Below are 14,997 nucleotides of genomic sequence, written 5' to 3'. Positions count from 1 at the left end.
CCTGAATCCTAGGGGGTCTAAGAAAATCAGTAACAAAGGAAACAAAAAAAGCAATCAGTACCATAAAAAAGGTCCTAAAGTCTTGTACATCCAGGGAAGGAATTCAGCAGGATCCTGGTCTGAGGAGCAGCTCCTCCCCACCCTAAGCCCCCCAGGAGCTGGAGCTGGGTTTGCCTGCCTGGAGCCCACAAGGAGCAGCAGGGCTCAGGCAGAGCTCCCAGCTGGCTCCTGACTCTCTAGGAAATTCCTTGCTGCTCAGAGAGGAGTTTCCAGCCCGTGGCTGGGCCCTGTTGGGGCAGGAGATGATTTTCTGTCCTGGTGGAACAGAAATCCCTGGGGCTGCAGCATCCCCTCCTCCTCCTGTGCCCCAAACCAGGAGGAGCTGAGCAGACTGCAAGAGCTGTCCCATGCAATAAAGGCTCTTTCCCCTACTCCTCCATCCCTGCCAGCCACAGCTGCTGGCTCAGTGCTCCACTGAAGCACCAATGAATTTTTAATGCTGTTTAACCAAAGGAACTCCCAGGAATGTTTCATGACCTGTTCTGCAGTTTCAGGTGGGGTTTGTTCTCCCTGTGAGCAGCACCGGGTGTGCTGTGGCACAAACCCACGCTGTGCTGGGCAGCTGCTGTGAGAACAGGGGGTTTGGGCTTGGTTTGGGTGTTTTTTCTCCTGTCTCATTTAGAGTTCAGGCCAGAAAAGCTGCAAACACCCCCCAGATCACACCTGGCTCAGCTCCTGAGCCTTCCCGTGCCTGTGCTGCAGCCGGAGCTCCCTGGCAGGACTGTAGATGGTGCTGGAGCACCAGAGGGAGAGGAGGGAACAGCGCGGGCACAGAACCCAGCCCGAGCATCCTCTGCCAGCTCTTCTGGGCACAGTGGGACTCACCAGGCTGCTCCTCCAGCCCGGGGCTGCTGCTGGGCCAGTTCAGGGCATCTCCCCTCCCGGAACCTGCCAGAAACTGAACCTTTGCAGGGTGAAACGGAGATGAGAAGTTCAGGGGTGTGAGTGCCAGGGCAGGGACAGCTCCTGCTCATCTCCCACTGCAGAGCAGCCCCCACCCCCTGCCTCTCTCCCGGGGCAATTTCCCGGGTAATGATTATGGAGCTGAGAAGGCAATTTCAGGAAAACTGGGAGGAATTGCATGGAGGCACTGCTATCACCTGCTACAACAATCTCTCTGAAAAGCAGCTGGCACGGCTGAGGGAGAGGCCATTTCCAGGCCATTCCCTGCAGGGGTGATGCCAGCGTCCCCAGGGCAGGGAACGGGCACGCTGCTCCTCAGAGGGCACAGCCAGAATGTCCTGACCCCTCTGACACCACGACGGTGGTGGGGACACCTCAGCACCCACCCTGAGCAGGCGCTGTCACCTCCCACCTGGCACAGGCGAGGGGCAGGGATCTGGTGCCTCCCCTCTGTTTGTGTCTCTGCAGAGCCAGGAGAGGGCTGGGCCCTGGGTTCTCATCCATCAGCCAATAAAGAGGGAATTCAGGGATGGCAGGGATGAAATGTTTTCATTCTCTGTGCCATGTTCCAGCACAAAGATATCCCCAGGGATTTATTCTCGGAGATGAGTCAAAGACGAAGAATAATTGTTACAGGGAAATTAATTTATGCTCTTTTTCCTCCCGTTTCCAAACAGTTTATTTGTCACTTGTCAGCTGAACCTTTGCCCTCGCAAGCTGCTGAGGACCCAAATCTCAGGAACGGAGAAGGAAAATGTTTGTCAGGAGGCTGGATGGCATTTCTGCTTTGTTGTACCCTCAGTGCCTGCATTGAAACCGGAGCTTTTAACGGCGGGGGAGTCACCCTGGGGCGACATTTGCCACCTCGAGAGGGAGCAGAGCGGGGCTGTGGCTCACGGCCAGCCCAGACAGTGACACAGGGGCCACTCGCCCTCCTCCCAGCCCGCATGAAGTCACAGCTGATGTCACCGGGGCTGGCGGGTCCCTGCGGCATCACCGGCTGAGGGAGCAGCCTCCTTTGTATCCCAATTTCCCAGCCACATTTCCCTTCTCTCCTTCCCCAGTTCTGAGGAACTTGAGAGGTTCAGGCACCCCAAAACGCCTAATCCTGAAGATTTCTCAAAGATTCCCCTCTAATGCATAACCCTCGCTTTTAATTTTGAATTTTTATGGAATTTAGGGAGTTTTCCCCATTTCTGAGGTACTTGAGAGGTTCAGACTCCCCAGAACACCTGATACCAAAGACTTCTCTCTAATGTATAACCCTCCCTTTTCATTTTTAATTCTTATGGAATTTAGGGGTTTTCTTCCCCATTGTTTCTTACATCTCTATCTGATTTCGTTTATCAGCAAACCTAAAGTTTATTTGTAAAATCAAATCTCTTTTTCCGTTCACCAATCAGTGGAATCCTTCCCATTGTTTCTTTTCTCTCCCAGTGCTGGTTTTATCCACCAGCAGCCCCACAGCTGGTTTGGAAAGACAAATCCACCATTCCTCTTATTTGGGACAGAAATCGAGCTTTCCCCAGGCAGCAGCAGAATTTTCCTGCTCTCAGTTCCTGGGTGCACCCTCCTGGATCCCAACTTTCTTCCCCTCCAAAAGCACAAAGCCTTGGCCAGTGCTGCTCACCACAAACATCTGCCTCCGAGCTCCCTCCCACAGCCTCATTATGGATCCTAATTAAATAATTGCACATTTGCATTCTCTGTAATTACAGCCACTGCTGATGTAAATAAATACGCCGCCTGCAATTACAAAGTTATGAAAAGCCATTAGAAAATATGGATTTGGTCAAAGAGAAAATCACTTCAGGGAGCTGCCCCTGGTCCCCTCCAGACCCTGACACCTCCTTTGGCACCAGGAACCCCCTTCCCACCTGGAATTCTCTGCATTTCCCCAGGCTACAAAGGGAAACACCTTTAATGCATCTTGGCAGAGAAATAACTCCCCTTGTGCCAGCATTTACCAGCAACAGTGCTGCAAGGCACAACATTCAGGGGAGCAAAGGTCCAAACCAGCCTTTCCTTATTTACTTCCTCCCATAAATTCACACGGGGGAGTTCCTCAGCACTTTAAAGCAGAAGCCTCGATATTTCCCTGAGGGATCACCTGAACCTCAAAAAAACAAACAAACCAATTCCACATTTCTCTTTCTGTTTCATTTCTGCAGCAGTTTGGGAATGATCACAGCCTTTCCCGGGCATGCAGCTTCCTCCAGCTCTGAATGCTCAGGTTTGCAAAGCAGCCCGTGCCGACTGAAAAAAGGAAAAAAAAAAATAAAAGGGATTTTATTTAGGAAGTGCCTGAATGGGAGAACAACGATCCTGAGCCCTGGGACTGTGTCAGCCCTTGTGGCCAGCAGAGTTTTTGTGTGGTGCTGAGGAGGTGCTTGGCTTGACAGAGCTGCTACCTGAGACTCAAAAATACCACATGTGTCAGGAGGTTCCGCAACCCAAATGCTTTTTTCTTTTCTTCTTTTCTCTTTTCTTCTTTTCTTCCTTCTTTTCTCTTTTCTTCTTTTTTTCCTTCCTTTCTCTTTTCTTCTTTTCTTCCTTCTTTTCTCTTTTCTTCTTTTCTTTCTTCTTCCTTTCTCTTTTCTTTCTTCCTTCCTTTCTCTTTTCTTCTTTTCTTTCTTCCTTCCTTTCTCTTTTCTTCTTTTCTTTCTTCCTTTCTCTTTTCTTCTTTTCCCTCTCCTCTCCTCTCCTCTCCTCTCCTCTCCTCTCCTCTCCTCTCCTCTCCTCTCCTCTCCTCTGCCCACAAGAGGCCACGCTGACCCGCGTACATCGAACGGGCTGCAGTTTCTAACTCATTAATTCGTTTTTTCCAGCAGCTGGAGCCGTGCAGGGCTCAGGGCAATGGCTCAGCCCGGCTCACCCAGCTGTGAATCCTCGTTAAACGCCGATGGAGCCGCGGGCAGCGCTGCCTGGCCAGCCCAGAACGGGGAATTTTGGCTGCTGTGAACTCCCCGTGTCACTATAAAACACCAATAACACAACGTGGACACGCAGCTCTCCCAAGGTAAAAAGAGAATTTTTAATTTCTGACTCCAACATTTACAGATTTCCAAAAGTGACAGTGGGTTGGAGGGTGACTGCCACCTCTCCATGACACTGCACAAACCAACAGCCCATCCAATTTCTCTTCTCCAATAAAAGAATGCAAAACAATGAGTTATTTACAGAAAGTGTGGGAGAAAGTTTGTTACAAGAATGTAAACATCAAGAGGCTTAAAAGAACGTAAAAAATAAATACAATAAATAATAAACATAGAAATAATAAATAAATAAACAGGACAACAGGGTCCTTGGGGGATCCGTGGGCTCTTGTTACTTCAGGACATGAAATAAAACCACATGGACACTGGTTTCCCTTTAAAAGTCAAATTTGATCCCTCCTGGGCAAGGTGGAATGTCACAGACACATTTTATGAAAAATTCTTTTGCCGGGGTTTTTTCTCCTGCGAAGCTTCAGATGAACAGAAAAACAAGAATTATCTGCTGCTGTGGAATGCAACAGGTGCATCTGGGATTGGTCTCATGTGGTTGTTTCTGATTAATGGCCAATCACAGCCCAGCTGGCTCGGACTCTCTGGTCAGTCACAAGATTTTATTCTCATTCCATTCCTTTCTATCCCTTTCAAGCCTTCTGATGAAATCCTTTCTTCTATTCTTTCAGTATCATTTTAATATATTATTTTCTTTTAATATAATATATATATATATATATATATATATATATATATATATATATATATATATATAAAATAAAGTAATAAATCAGCCTTCTGAAACACAGAGTCAAGATTCTCATTTCTTCCCTATCCTGGTACCCTCAAACAGCAGCACAGTGCAGAGCTGATTTACCCCGTTCACCTGCACAGAAAGCAGAATTCCCACCCTTCCTGCAGCAGGGCGATGTTTTGAACCCACTGTGTGCCCTTGGGCAGCCCCTCAGGAGCCGCCCCTGCAGGGGATTTGTGTCCCAAAGCAAGCCCAGCTCCCACCCCAAAGCAGCCTCCAGAGCTGCCTGCCAGGCTTTCCTCAGAGCAGCTTTATTGCTTCCTCATTTCAGAGGTGAGGATCTAATGAGTCATTAAAGACAAACAAGAAACAGGAGAAAGCGTTTGACTTAGCACTTCTTCTTCCCAAAAAATCCTGTAACTGCAGAATTTTAAGCAGAGCGAGCCAGAGCAATTTTAATAATATTAAGCTTAAATTGACAGCGAAAAGGGTGAATACAAAAGAGTAACAAAAACCCAAATATATATAAACCATAAGGCTTTGTGAAAAGAAGATGATTAAGCTTTCAAAGTTATACATTGAAAATCGAGGCAGCGCTGGGAGCGAGGGCTTGTTCCTCCCTCCCATGGCAGCGCAGAACAAAGGCTGCAATAATTCAGATAAAGGGATTTGCTGCCTTCTGGTTTCCATGTCCAGCTCGGGTGTGCCCTGTGCCCCTGTGGCATCACAATTGTCACCTTCTTCAGCCAGGGAAAGCAGGAGCTGTGCAAGCAGAGCCCAGCTCCGAGAGCCTTGGCTGCCGTCCCTCAGCCCCAGGCAGAAACTGCAGATTTGCAGTGAAAAGAAACAAAAATAAACCAGTGCAAATTCACCTGAAGGTCCCTGCAAAGGTTCCCTGCTTTATTTGCCATTGTTAATAAGTGTCATTGTTAATTGTCATTGTTAATTGTGGTTGTTGCAGCCCTGCAAACCAGAGCCAGGCTGTCACCGGGGCTGGCATTCCCCAGCAGCAGCAGAGGCTGCAGAGCACAGGGGATGCTGAGGGGCAGGGCTGGAGCAGCGGCCCCCAAAAGCTCCCTGGGGGTGGATTCTTGTTCCTCAGCTCTGCCCTGACACTCGCTTTGCCAAGCTGGACAGAGAAAAGCATCTCCACACCAAGAAGAGCCTTTTGGCCCCTGGTTTAGGACAAAGCCCAGCATTTCCCGGGGCCAAGCCCAGCCTGCAGGAGCTGCTGGCAGCACTCCCTCCCCAGCCCCTGAGCTGTGCCTGTGAAATGGCTCTATTGGTCATTGCTGGTTAATGATGGCGTTCCTGCTAATTGCAGCTCCTGCAGTGCCTCTGTCGCTTCTCTCCGGGTGAGGGTTGATGAATTGTCACCTCCTGTTTGACAGCCTAACAGGTTTGCAGCTGTTTTGTTTGTTTGTTGGTTTGTTAAAGGATGGTGGAGGGATTGAAAGAGCAGAGTGAGGCTGTGGTGTTCCTGTCCCCTCCTCAAAAGTGTCACCTGTCCCTTTGACCACACTGGGGCACTTTGGGGTGACGCCGCCCTGAGAGGCTGCAGGACACAGGGTGGCAAGAGAGCAACTGAGATTTGGCAAATGAACGGTAAATAATTAAGGATATGACTCCTACAGGGCTGATTTTTCACTGTCACATAAACAACAGCAACAGCAACAACAATAACAGGCCAATATTGCCAGATACCAGGGGGATTAAACATCAAATTAATACTTAGCAAGGTTAGGATTAAACAGAAATAACAGCTTTATGATTAGAGCCTGAAACTGCCGCTGATAATGACTGATTATGCTCCTGCAGAGGAAGAATTACAAGTACTTAAGGACAAATAACCCTCCCAAAGTTGCTGGCAGCCTAAAGCTGAGAAGCAGAGCCATAAATCGTCTGTGTAATGGGGCTGGAGCTCTGTGGACAGAGCAGGGAGGTGAGGGAGGATGGCAGTGGTTTCCAGGAGATAAAACACTTGCTTGTCTCCATGTCACCGCCACCAAAGTGCTGGGGAGGAGTTAAACTGAGCAAAAAAGGATGAAAAAAAATCTTCTCAAGTCCTCTCTGCGTGGGATTTGGAGCCCTTGTGGCAGAGCCCTTGTTTTGTGTGAAATGATTTTATCTGGAGCTTGGCAGTGTCTGGCTGCAGTTTCCAGCCCATTAGGTTGGTGTTCCTGGAGCTCCTCAGCCCCTCTGGGCTCCTCTCCACGGGCTGGGCTCCCCTGGGTTTGTTCCTCCCAGCTGGGGTGCAGCAGCAAGGCAGGGACAGCAAATCTGTGCCCTTAGGCAAAGCTGGGGATGGGCAGAGAGACAATCCTGGGGTGCCAGGGCAGTGACTGGAGGATTAAAGCAAAAACTGTGGTGCCAGCGCAGTGACTGTGGTGCTAGGGCAATAACTGTGGTACCAGGGCAGTAACTGTGGTACTAAAGCAGTAACTGTGGTACTAAAGCAATAACTGTGGTACCAGGGCAGTAACTGTGGTGCCAGGGCAGTGACTGTGGGATTAAAGCAATAACTGTGGTGCCAAGGCCAGAAGGGAAGCTCCATGCCAGGCTGGTGAGCAGGAAAAGCTCTTTCTCCACTTGCTGGTGGCTCCCAGCTCAGGATTTTCCAGCTTTCCTGCAGCCACGTTTCCTTTCCCCTGCTGCCTCTCCCTGCCTGATTTACTGCCCCTACGACAGTCTGGCCATGGAGCTCGGCTCGTCTGGCTCCAGCTGGCTGAGAGCCTCCCTCAGGCCTGTCCCTGTCCCCTCCTGACCCTTCCCAGCCCTGCTGCTCCTTGCTCCGGGGAAGGAGGGCACAGGAGCTGGGATGGATGGGCTCTGCCTGCAGGGCTGTGTGCTCCAAACCCCCTGAGCCTGGCGCAAACCCAGCCTGGGGGCTCTGATTCGCGAGACCTCCAGGAGCAGCTCTCCCTGAGCTGATCAAACGAGAAGAGGAGGAATTCAGTCTTCAATTCATCTTGCCCTGTCCTCGCCGAGCAGCCTGTGCTGCTGAACTGATCCACAGCAATTTGCCAGGAGCCAGCAGGGAGAGGGGAGCAAGCTGGGACAGAGGCAGCTCGGATGTTTTGCCTAAACATCAACAAGAAGCCAAGGAGAAAAAAGTCCAGGTTGTGACTAAACAGTTTTTATTTTAAAGTTGGTTTTTTTTACTCGCCATGACATTAGTAGCTGTTAGGAGTTATTTTATAAGGATTAACACCTCTGACATTTATCTGTGACCTCTAAATTTATGTTGGTCCTGAAGCTTGGCCAGCCCAAGCCCAGGTGAGGGGGAAGGAAGGTCAGTGGTGCCCGAGAGAACACCCAGGTGTGATGCCCAGTGAGGGGCAGAAAGTTTGGCCAAAAAACCAAACAGCACTGCCAGTGTGGGGTGAAAATGGTGCTGAGCCCCCTCATTTGAGACCATGGAGTATCTCCTGCACCTCTGGGTGGCCTCCCAGCTTGGGGCACTGGGTTTGGGCAGGGGCAAAAAAAATGGGTTATTCCTGCTGGATCCATCAGGGACACAATAATGGGTTATTCCTGGTGAATCCATCAGGGACACAATAAGGGGTTATTCTCCATGGATTCAGCAGGGCACTGGGTTTGGGCAATGACACAATAATGGGTCATTTTTGGTTTGCTTTGCTGGGGCCACCAAAGGCAATGAAAAGGAATTTATAGGAAATATAGACTGGGCTGCTGTCAGCTGGGCTAATGAGGTTACACAGCTGCCTGGGGATGGGGTGGTGCTGCCAGTGCCATGGGATGAGGGGACTGGAATTAATCGGAGCCCACAGGGCCCAGTGTCTCCCTGTATGGATTCGATTTCTTTGATCTTTGTCAGCAGCGAGGATCGATTTATTAAAAATGATGCAGAGCAAAAGCCCTTTTTCTCATTTACTGCAGCTGCATCCCACCAGGCTGGGTGAAAACAGCTCCCTGATCCCTGGAAAGTGCCCTGCTGGAACTTTGCTTTTGGAATTTGTACCAGTTTGGGCTGGATTAGCCAGAAACCCACGAAGGACAGTTTTCTCTCCCCACTCCTGGATTACCCTGGATAATCTGAATGCTTTCAAGCTGAGAAATAAAATGACCAAGACAAACATCCCTCCACAAGCCTGAGAGCTGAGCTCTGCTGTTTAATTACTCTGCAGATGTACAGGGGCCTTTTCTGTATTTAATGACCCCCGTGTGCCAAGCAGGAGCAAGGTCAGCCCTTGTGCTTTGAGAAGAGCTCTCCCAGAGGAGCTGCCAGCAATTCCTCCCCTGCCAAGAGCCAGCATCCCCATGCAGCTGGGTGAAGAGTTCTCCCTCCTGCCTACACAGCCAGGTAAACGTGGGCTGGCAATTAAAGTCCGGATTTCAAACTCTGAACGAGTTTGCCTTTGATTGCCGTGCGTCAGTCGCAGAGCACATCATGTTTATTCATGATCTGCCTCCCAGCCTCGGGCTCGGGGGAGCTGCTGCTCCCTCCACACCCAGGGGAGCTCCTGGGCAGAGCCTGGGCTCCCTTTGGGCAGCTGGGAGCAGCCAGGCTGGGCTGGCACAGCAGAGAGCCCTGCACGGAGCAGCCTGGCCCCTGGAGGGTTCCTGCCCATCTGTTGGGATCTCTGGCTGCTCACAGGGACCCTGGGAAATGTTCAAAGTCTCTTTTCCCAGCCCGGCGCTTGATGGAGGAGTCAGGGCTCCTCATTTCTCAGTCTCAAGGTTGTTCATGGTTTCTGATCTGTAAAAATTCGTTCTGTCCTGCCGAGGTCCATCCAGCAGGTCAGACAGAGGCACCCTGGTATTATCTTTTTGTACTAAAAACTACGTGTACAATATTTACCATAACTTCCCAATATTTACCATAACTTCCCAATACCCATCACCGGTGTTAGACACTGAGCTTCTACTCTAAACCAATCCCAAAGTGCCACCATCACAGCAGAAGATGGAGGCCAAGAAGAAGAAGGAGAAAGGCTGGACATGCCCAGATCCCTCCATCCTGCCCCCTGAACCCCCATACCAGAAACTCCAAAATCTATTTTCCACCCCGTGATAACTTCACTATTATTCTTCACTATTATTGTGGCTTGCTGATCTTCATCCAAGGTTGGTAACTTGCTCCATGGGTCATATCCAAACCCACAGGGGTTCTGGGGTCTGTGCCAGGCTCTCTGAGCCCCTGCCAGGGGTCCTGGCAGTCCAGGACAGCCAGAGGGATGTGCTGGGTTCCCACACCCATGGAAAGGGTGCAGCTGGAAATATTTAATGCCCTTCCACCCCAAACCTTCCCGTGGTTCCATATTTCACACAGCACTTTCTCTGTGCCCCTGCTGCCCGGGCTGTGGGATGCAGCTCCTGCTCTGCACACCCACTGCCCTTCATCCTCCCCAAAAGGGGAATATTTCCAACAGTGCCCAGCCAGAGCTGTTCCAAAGCCCAGCCCAGCAGAGCTGGACATTTGCTCTTGGTTATAAACATGTGGTGGAACAGAAACCTGCACAATTGAACAGCCCTGGGCTCTCCTTCCCAGGCAATTTCCTTTCACAGGCTGCTGGTGGAAATTACCCAGGGCAGCCATGGGAAATCAGAGCCTGGACTGATCACAGCCTTGTCTTTCATTCATATTTATACATTTGGCTTCATTTCCTGGCTGCTTTTCCATGCATGCGTTTGCTGCAAGGCCCGGGCACCCCAGGTTAGGCATTTTCCACACCACAATTCCCAGGCTGGGCACAGCCTTGCCTCGCACTGGGAATCTTTGCTCTGCTGCTCTTTGCACGTGGGGATGAACATCCAGACACTCAAATAACACCCAACAACCATCAGCACAGAGGCCAGGGTGAGATCCATGGATTTCTCCAATATTCTTTAGAGCTGGTGTGAAACAGAAAATAAAACCAGTTTGTGTGAAGGTCTGTGACAAGGCCTGAGTGCCACAGGCTGAGCTGTGCCTCACTCACTGCTCTGGGAATATTGGAAATGGAACATTCTCAATGGCTGGAAACCTTCTCCACCTCAAGGGCTCTCCCCAGGTGGAACAACATCCTGCAAGCTTTGCTAAGAGATTTCAGAGATCCCTCATTTCATACAAATCTCAATTGTCAGAACATTTCTGAGCCATGGGAGCCAATAGTGGATTTAATTCAGATTTAATTCTGGTCTTGGTGCAGCCACAGATTCTGCCCCTTGGGAGGGGATGAAGGAGCACCTGGGAAGATTTTTTCCCCTAATCAAACCTTAGTCCTGATTCTCATTTGTGAGATATTTGGTATTTTGTGTGTAGATCTGATGCAGTCCTTTACACCTGTACATCACCCTCAAGCACTGCCCAGCAGAAAATCCACATTCTGCTCCTTTCCCACCTTTGTGATTTGGAGAGCCAGAGGAACAAAAGATATATTTATTGTTTTTCTTTCTCTGCAGGCTTGAATCCTAATCCTTATTCTCCCAAGATCCACAGAGCCCACAATAAGGAGATATCACCTCTTTCCCTCAAAAAATGAGGAAGAGATTTATCACTGGGGAGGTTTCTGAGCTGTCTGGCAACACATGGAGAGATTTAGGAAGTTTTGTTTTGTTGTGACACAGAGAGCCCCAATCCTGGGCTGGGAGGATCCTGAGAGCGCAGCCCGAGGTGAAGCAGTGGACTGGGACTCGATCTGGGCAGTCCCAGAAAAGTCCTCTGAAAACCTCCCATGCCTTATTTTAATAACACACAAAAAAGTTATAATTTCTGTCATTTGAATTTCAAATCCAACAGAAAGATCTACCTGATGCTTCTATTTTAAAATGCAATTCTTTCTTCTCTTTTCTTTTCAACTCCTTTGCAGAACCAAACATCATGTTTCATCTCCAAGCACTGAGATTAAAAAAAGCCAAAACAATTAGTGGGGAGCTGATGAAGGTGACAGGGTCATAATTAGTGCTGTTCCTCTCCAGCATGTGTTTATCATGCTAACAGAACAAGTCACTCACAGCGCCAGAGTCATGAGCTGCAGGAGCACACATGCCTTGTGCAGCTCTCACACTGCTGGCACTGCTCTGCAGGGGGAAAAAAGCCCAAATTTAATGTTTCAAAGTCAGTTAGAGAGGTAAACAAACAGGCATGGTTTGGATGCTGCTGGTGGCTGAGTTAAGCTGGCTTTGCACAGCTCCCAGATTGCCTCTGTTTGGTGTTTTGAGGGTGGTCCCTGCTGGGATGGGAGCAGCCCTGGTGATAATTCTGGGATGTTCTGAAAGGAAATGGGTTTGTAGCAGCAGAGACTCTGCAGCATCCTGCACAGAGAATCCAGCAGGGCACTGGGTTTGGGTTTTGTGAGCACAGGGAGCAGGAGGCAAATCCCCCAGCAGCCCCACACCAAACTGGGGGAAATCTGTGTCATTAAATACTCCTAAAGAACCCTTTGTAAACCCCTCCTTTCCACCCTCCCCACTCAAACACTGCGTGCTCCTCGCAGGATTTTACAGGGAATTGAATAAATTAAAATTGGAGAAATTCAAATGGAATAAATTCTCCCTAAAACAATTTTGTCTTCCTGAATCCACAGCCGAAAATGAGCAGCAATCACCCGGGGAAGGCGTCCCTGTGAGAGTCCCTTGCTAATGAGTTCTTAAGTGATTAGTTCCCTTCCCATCCTTCCCTAAACCTCTGCATTTTCCCCCTGGTGTTGGAAAGTCAGCTGGAGAAAAAGCAACAGTTGGTAAAACTCTTATTGAGGATGGGCAAACAAATGTCCAGGAGGAGCAGAGCCAGTGGGAAAAGGGAATTGTGGAAGCTGTGGAACGGGCTTCACATGGAATGTGACGTCTCCCTCTGAAATGAGATTAAAAATGGGGTGATTTTGGATGATTTTGAAGAGACAGTGACACCTCTGCTTCAAGATCCACCAGCCCTGCACTGAGAGGCCAAGGGGAAGCTCTCCCTGCCCTACCCATCCTGCGCTTCAGTGGCACATCCCAGGGGCAAACCTGAGAGCCACTCCCAAACTGCATTTCCATGGCTGAATCCTCCCTTTTGCTGGGTGCTTCTGCACTTGTTTGGCAGAAATCTGCAGGAGAATGCCCTGGGCCACCAGAAATGGCTTTAAACCAGCCTGGCTCCATCTGCCCACTGCAGGATGGCTCCACATCATAGAAATGATAATTAATACAGGGCCATGATAATTAACACAGGGCCATGACTGCCTTAATGAGTGGGTGGCTGTCACTGCTGGCCCCTGGTGAATGAAAAGTGCAGCTCTGGAGCCCTGATCTGAGAGGAAAGTGATTAATTGAGCTCATTGGCACCTGCCTCCCAAGCACACTTTGCATTGGGGATTTCTTGCTGGGATAATTGGGCAAATTTTAGCACAAGAAAAGTGGGAATAGGGTTCCCAAACCCACGGAGCAGGCATTTGCATTGCTCAGCCTTATGGGGATTTCTTCATGCCATAGGTGGGCAAATTTTAGTGCAAGAAAAGTGGGAATTGGGCATCTCATCTGCCACCAAATGATGGCAGAGCTGGGACAACCCCAGCCGCTCTCTGCCTGGTGTTTGCATGGGCTTGTTTGGGGCAGGAGCAGGGGATGCTCCGGCTCTTGGTGCAGGAGCAGAGACTCAAGGCAGGACACGTGCTGGGGCATTCCAGAGCTGATCCCAGCCAGGAACAGGCAGATCCTGCTGGATTTGCTGCCCACAGAGCCTCGTTTGCCAGAGCTCTTCTGTTCCTGCCACCTGCCACACTGGGAAGGCTCTTTGGAAATCCCAGTGGGATGGGGATCAATACTGGGATCAATACTGGGATCAATGCTGGGACTGATGGGGCTGTCTGACAGCCAGGGGGGGCTCAGGACAAAGCAGGGATGGGGGTTTGGTTAATCAGGCAGCAGAAGAGATGACAGGCAGGGAAAACCCCTGGATGGACCCTGCAAAAACATCTCCTGCTGCCCCAATTCCAGCCCAGCAGCCAGACAAGAGCCCTGCCAATTCCCACAGCTCTGCCAGCAGCTCCTAAAGACTGAGCTTTCCTGTGTGTTGGGTCAATAAACAGCAGCCTGTTATCATATTTATTTGCTGATTGAATCTAAATTACAAGTGAGCTGCGAGCTGCAGAATGGCTCTGTGGAATTAGCAGCTCAATCCTGCTCCTTTCTAATAAGGATTCTGATTGCAGCAGTGATACATCCTGCAGGCTCCACGGGTAAGCCCGAAATGAATTCAAAATAAAAGGGAAAAACGAGAGTGGAGATAATCTCCAAGTGTTGATTTGCCTTTTAAACCCGATTTGCCAACTCCTGAAGCAGCCCTTTGCTGGCAGTGGAGGAAGCAGTGAGCTGGAACGCTCCTGAGAAGACGTTTTGTCCCTAAATAAGCTGGGTTTAAAGGTTTAACTGGGCAAAACTCCGGGAAAAGCCAGGCCTGGGGGCTGCCAGGGCCCTGAGTCAGCTGCTGTCCCCTGGGCAGAGCTGCTCATCAGGCATGCAGAGCTGACCTTTGCTGTTTTATTGCTGAGCTGCTCCTCCGGGAGGGCTCAGGCAGCAGGTGAGCTCTGGGCAAACACAGGTGAGGCTCCTCCTGAACTTTGCACAGCTTCCCACAGGAGAGCTGAGCCAGGGACGAGCATCCCGGCCCTGTAACCCCTTCAGGGGTGCCCTGGTGAGAAGAAAATGCTGTAAATCCAACCCCATTTTCCCCCTTTTGCCCGTGGTTATTGGGAGGAGGTTTCCTCTGAAAAAAGCTCCTTCAAACACAAATCCACCATAGGTGGCTTTTCTCTCTTCGAGGATGAAACAGGTAGGGGAAAAAAAGCACAATTTGTGGAATTTGCTTTGAATTTCCCACCCTCAGATCCTGAGCACAGACTCTTCCCCAGACTCTTCCTCAGCACAGCAAAGTGCCCCATGGATAAAAATCCATTCCAACCCCAAGGAGAGGAGCTAACAGGAGAGAAAGAAGTGCCAAGTTCACCTCCCTGCCTGTGACAATCCAAAGATGTAATTTCCATGACAGTTTTCCTCCCTAATTAGAAGCGTAATTAAAAATTACACTTGGGGAAAAAGGAAAAAAGGAAAAAAAAGAGCAGTTTGTGCTTTCCCACCCCACCCATTTAAGGGAACAAAATCCTTTTGAGGATTGGTCTAAAAGCAAGACTGAGTCCTTTGGAAACAGAGCGAGCTGAACACTGGGGAATTCACCTCTCGCTGTGCCCACTGTGGTTTGGGAGGGAAAGCAGGGGAAGGACATTAGCTCTGTGTCAAACCCTGCCCTTGTTTGCCTTTTTCCTCCTTTTATTGCCCAGAATTCCCCCGGGCACAGGGTAATTTCCTCTCAGA

This window comes from Agelaius tricolor, unplaced genomic scaffold, assembly GCF_023055355.1.
Source record: "Agelaius tricolor isolate 1412-34295 unplaced genomic scaffold, bAgeTri1.0.p SCAF_29, whole genome shotgun sequence".
Lineage (NCBI taxonomy): Eukaryota > Metazoa > Chordata > Aves > Passeriformes > Icteridae > Agelaius > Agelaius tricolor.
Note: the sequence above shows the minus strand (reverse complement) of the source record.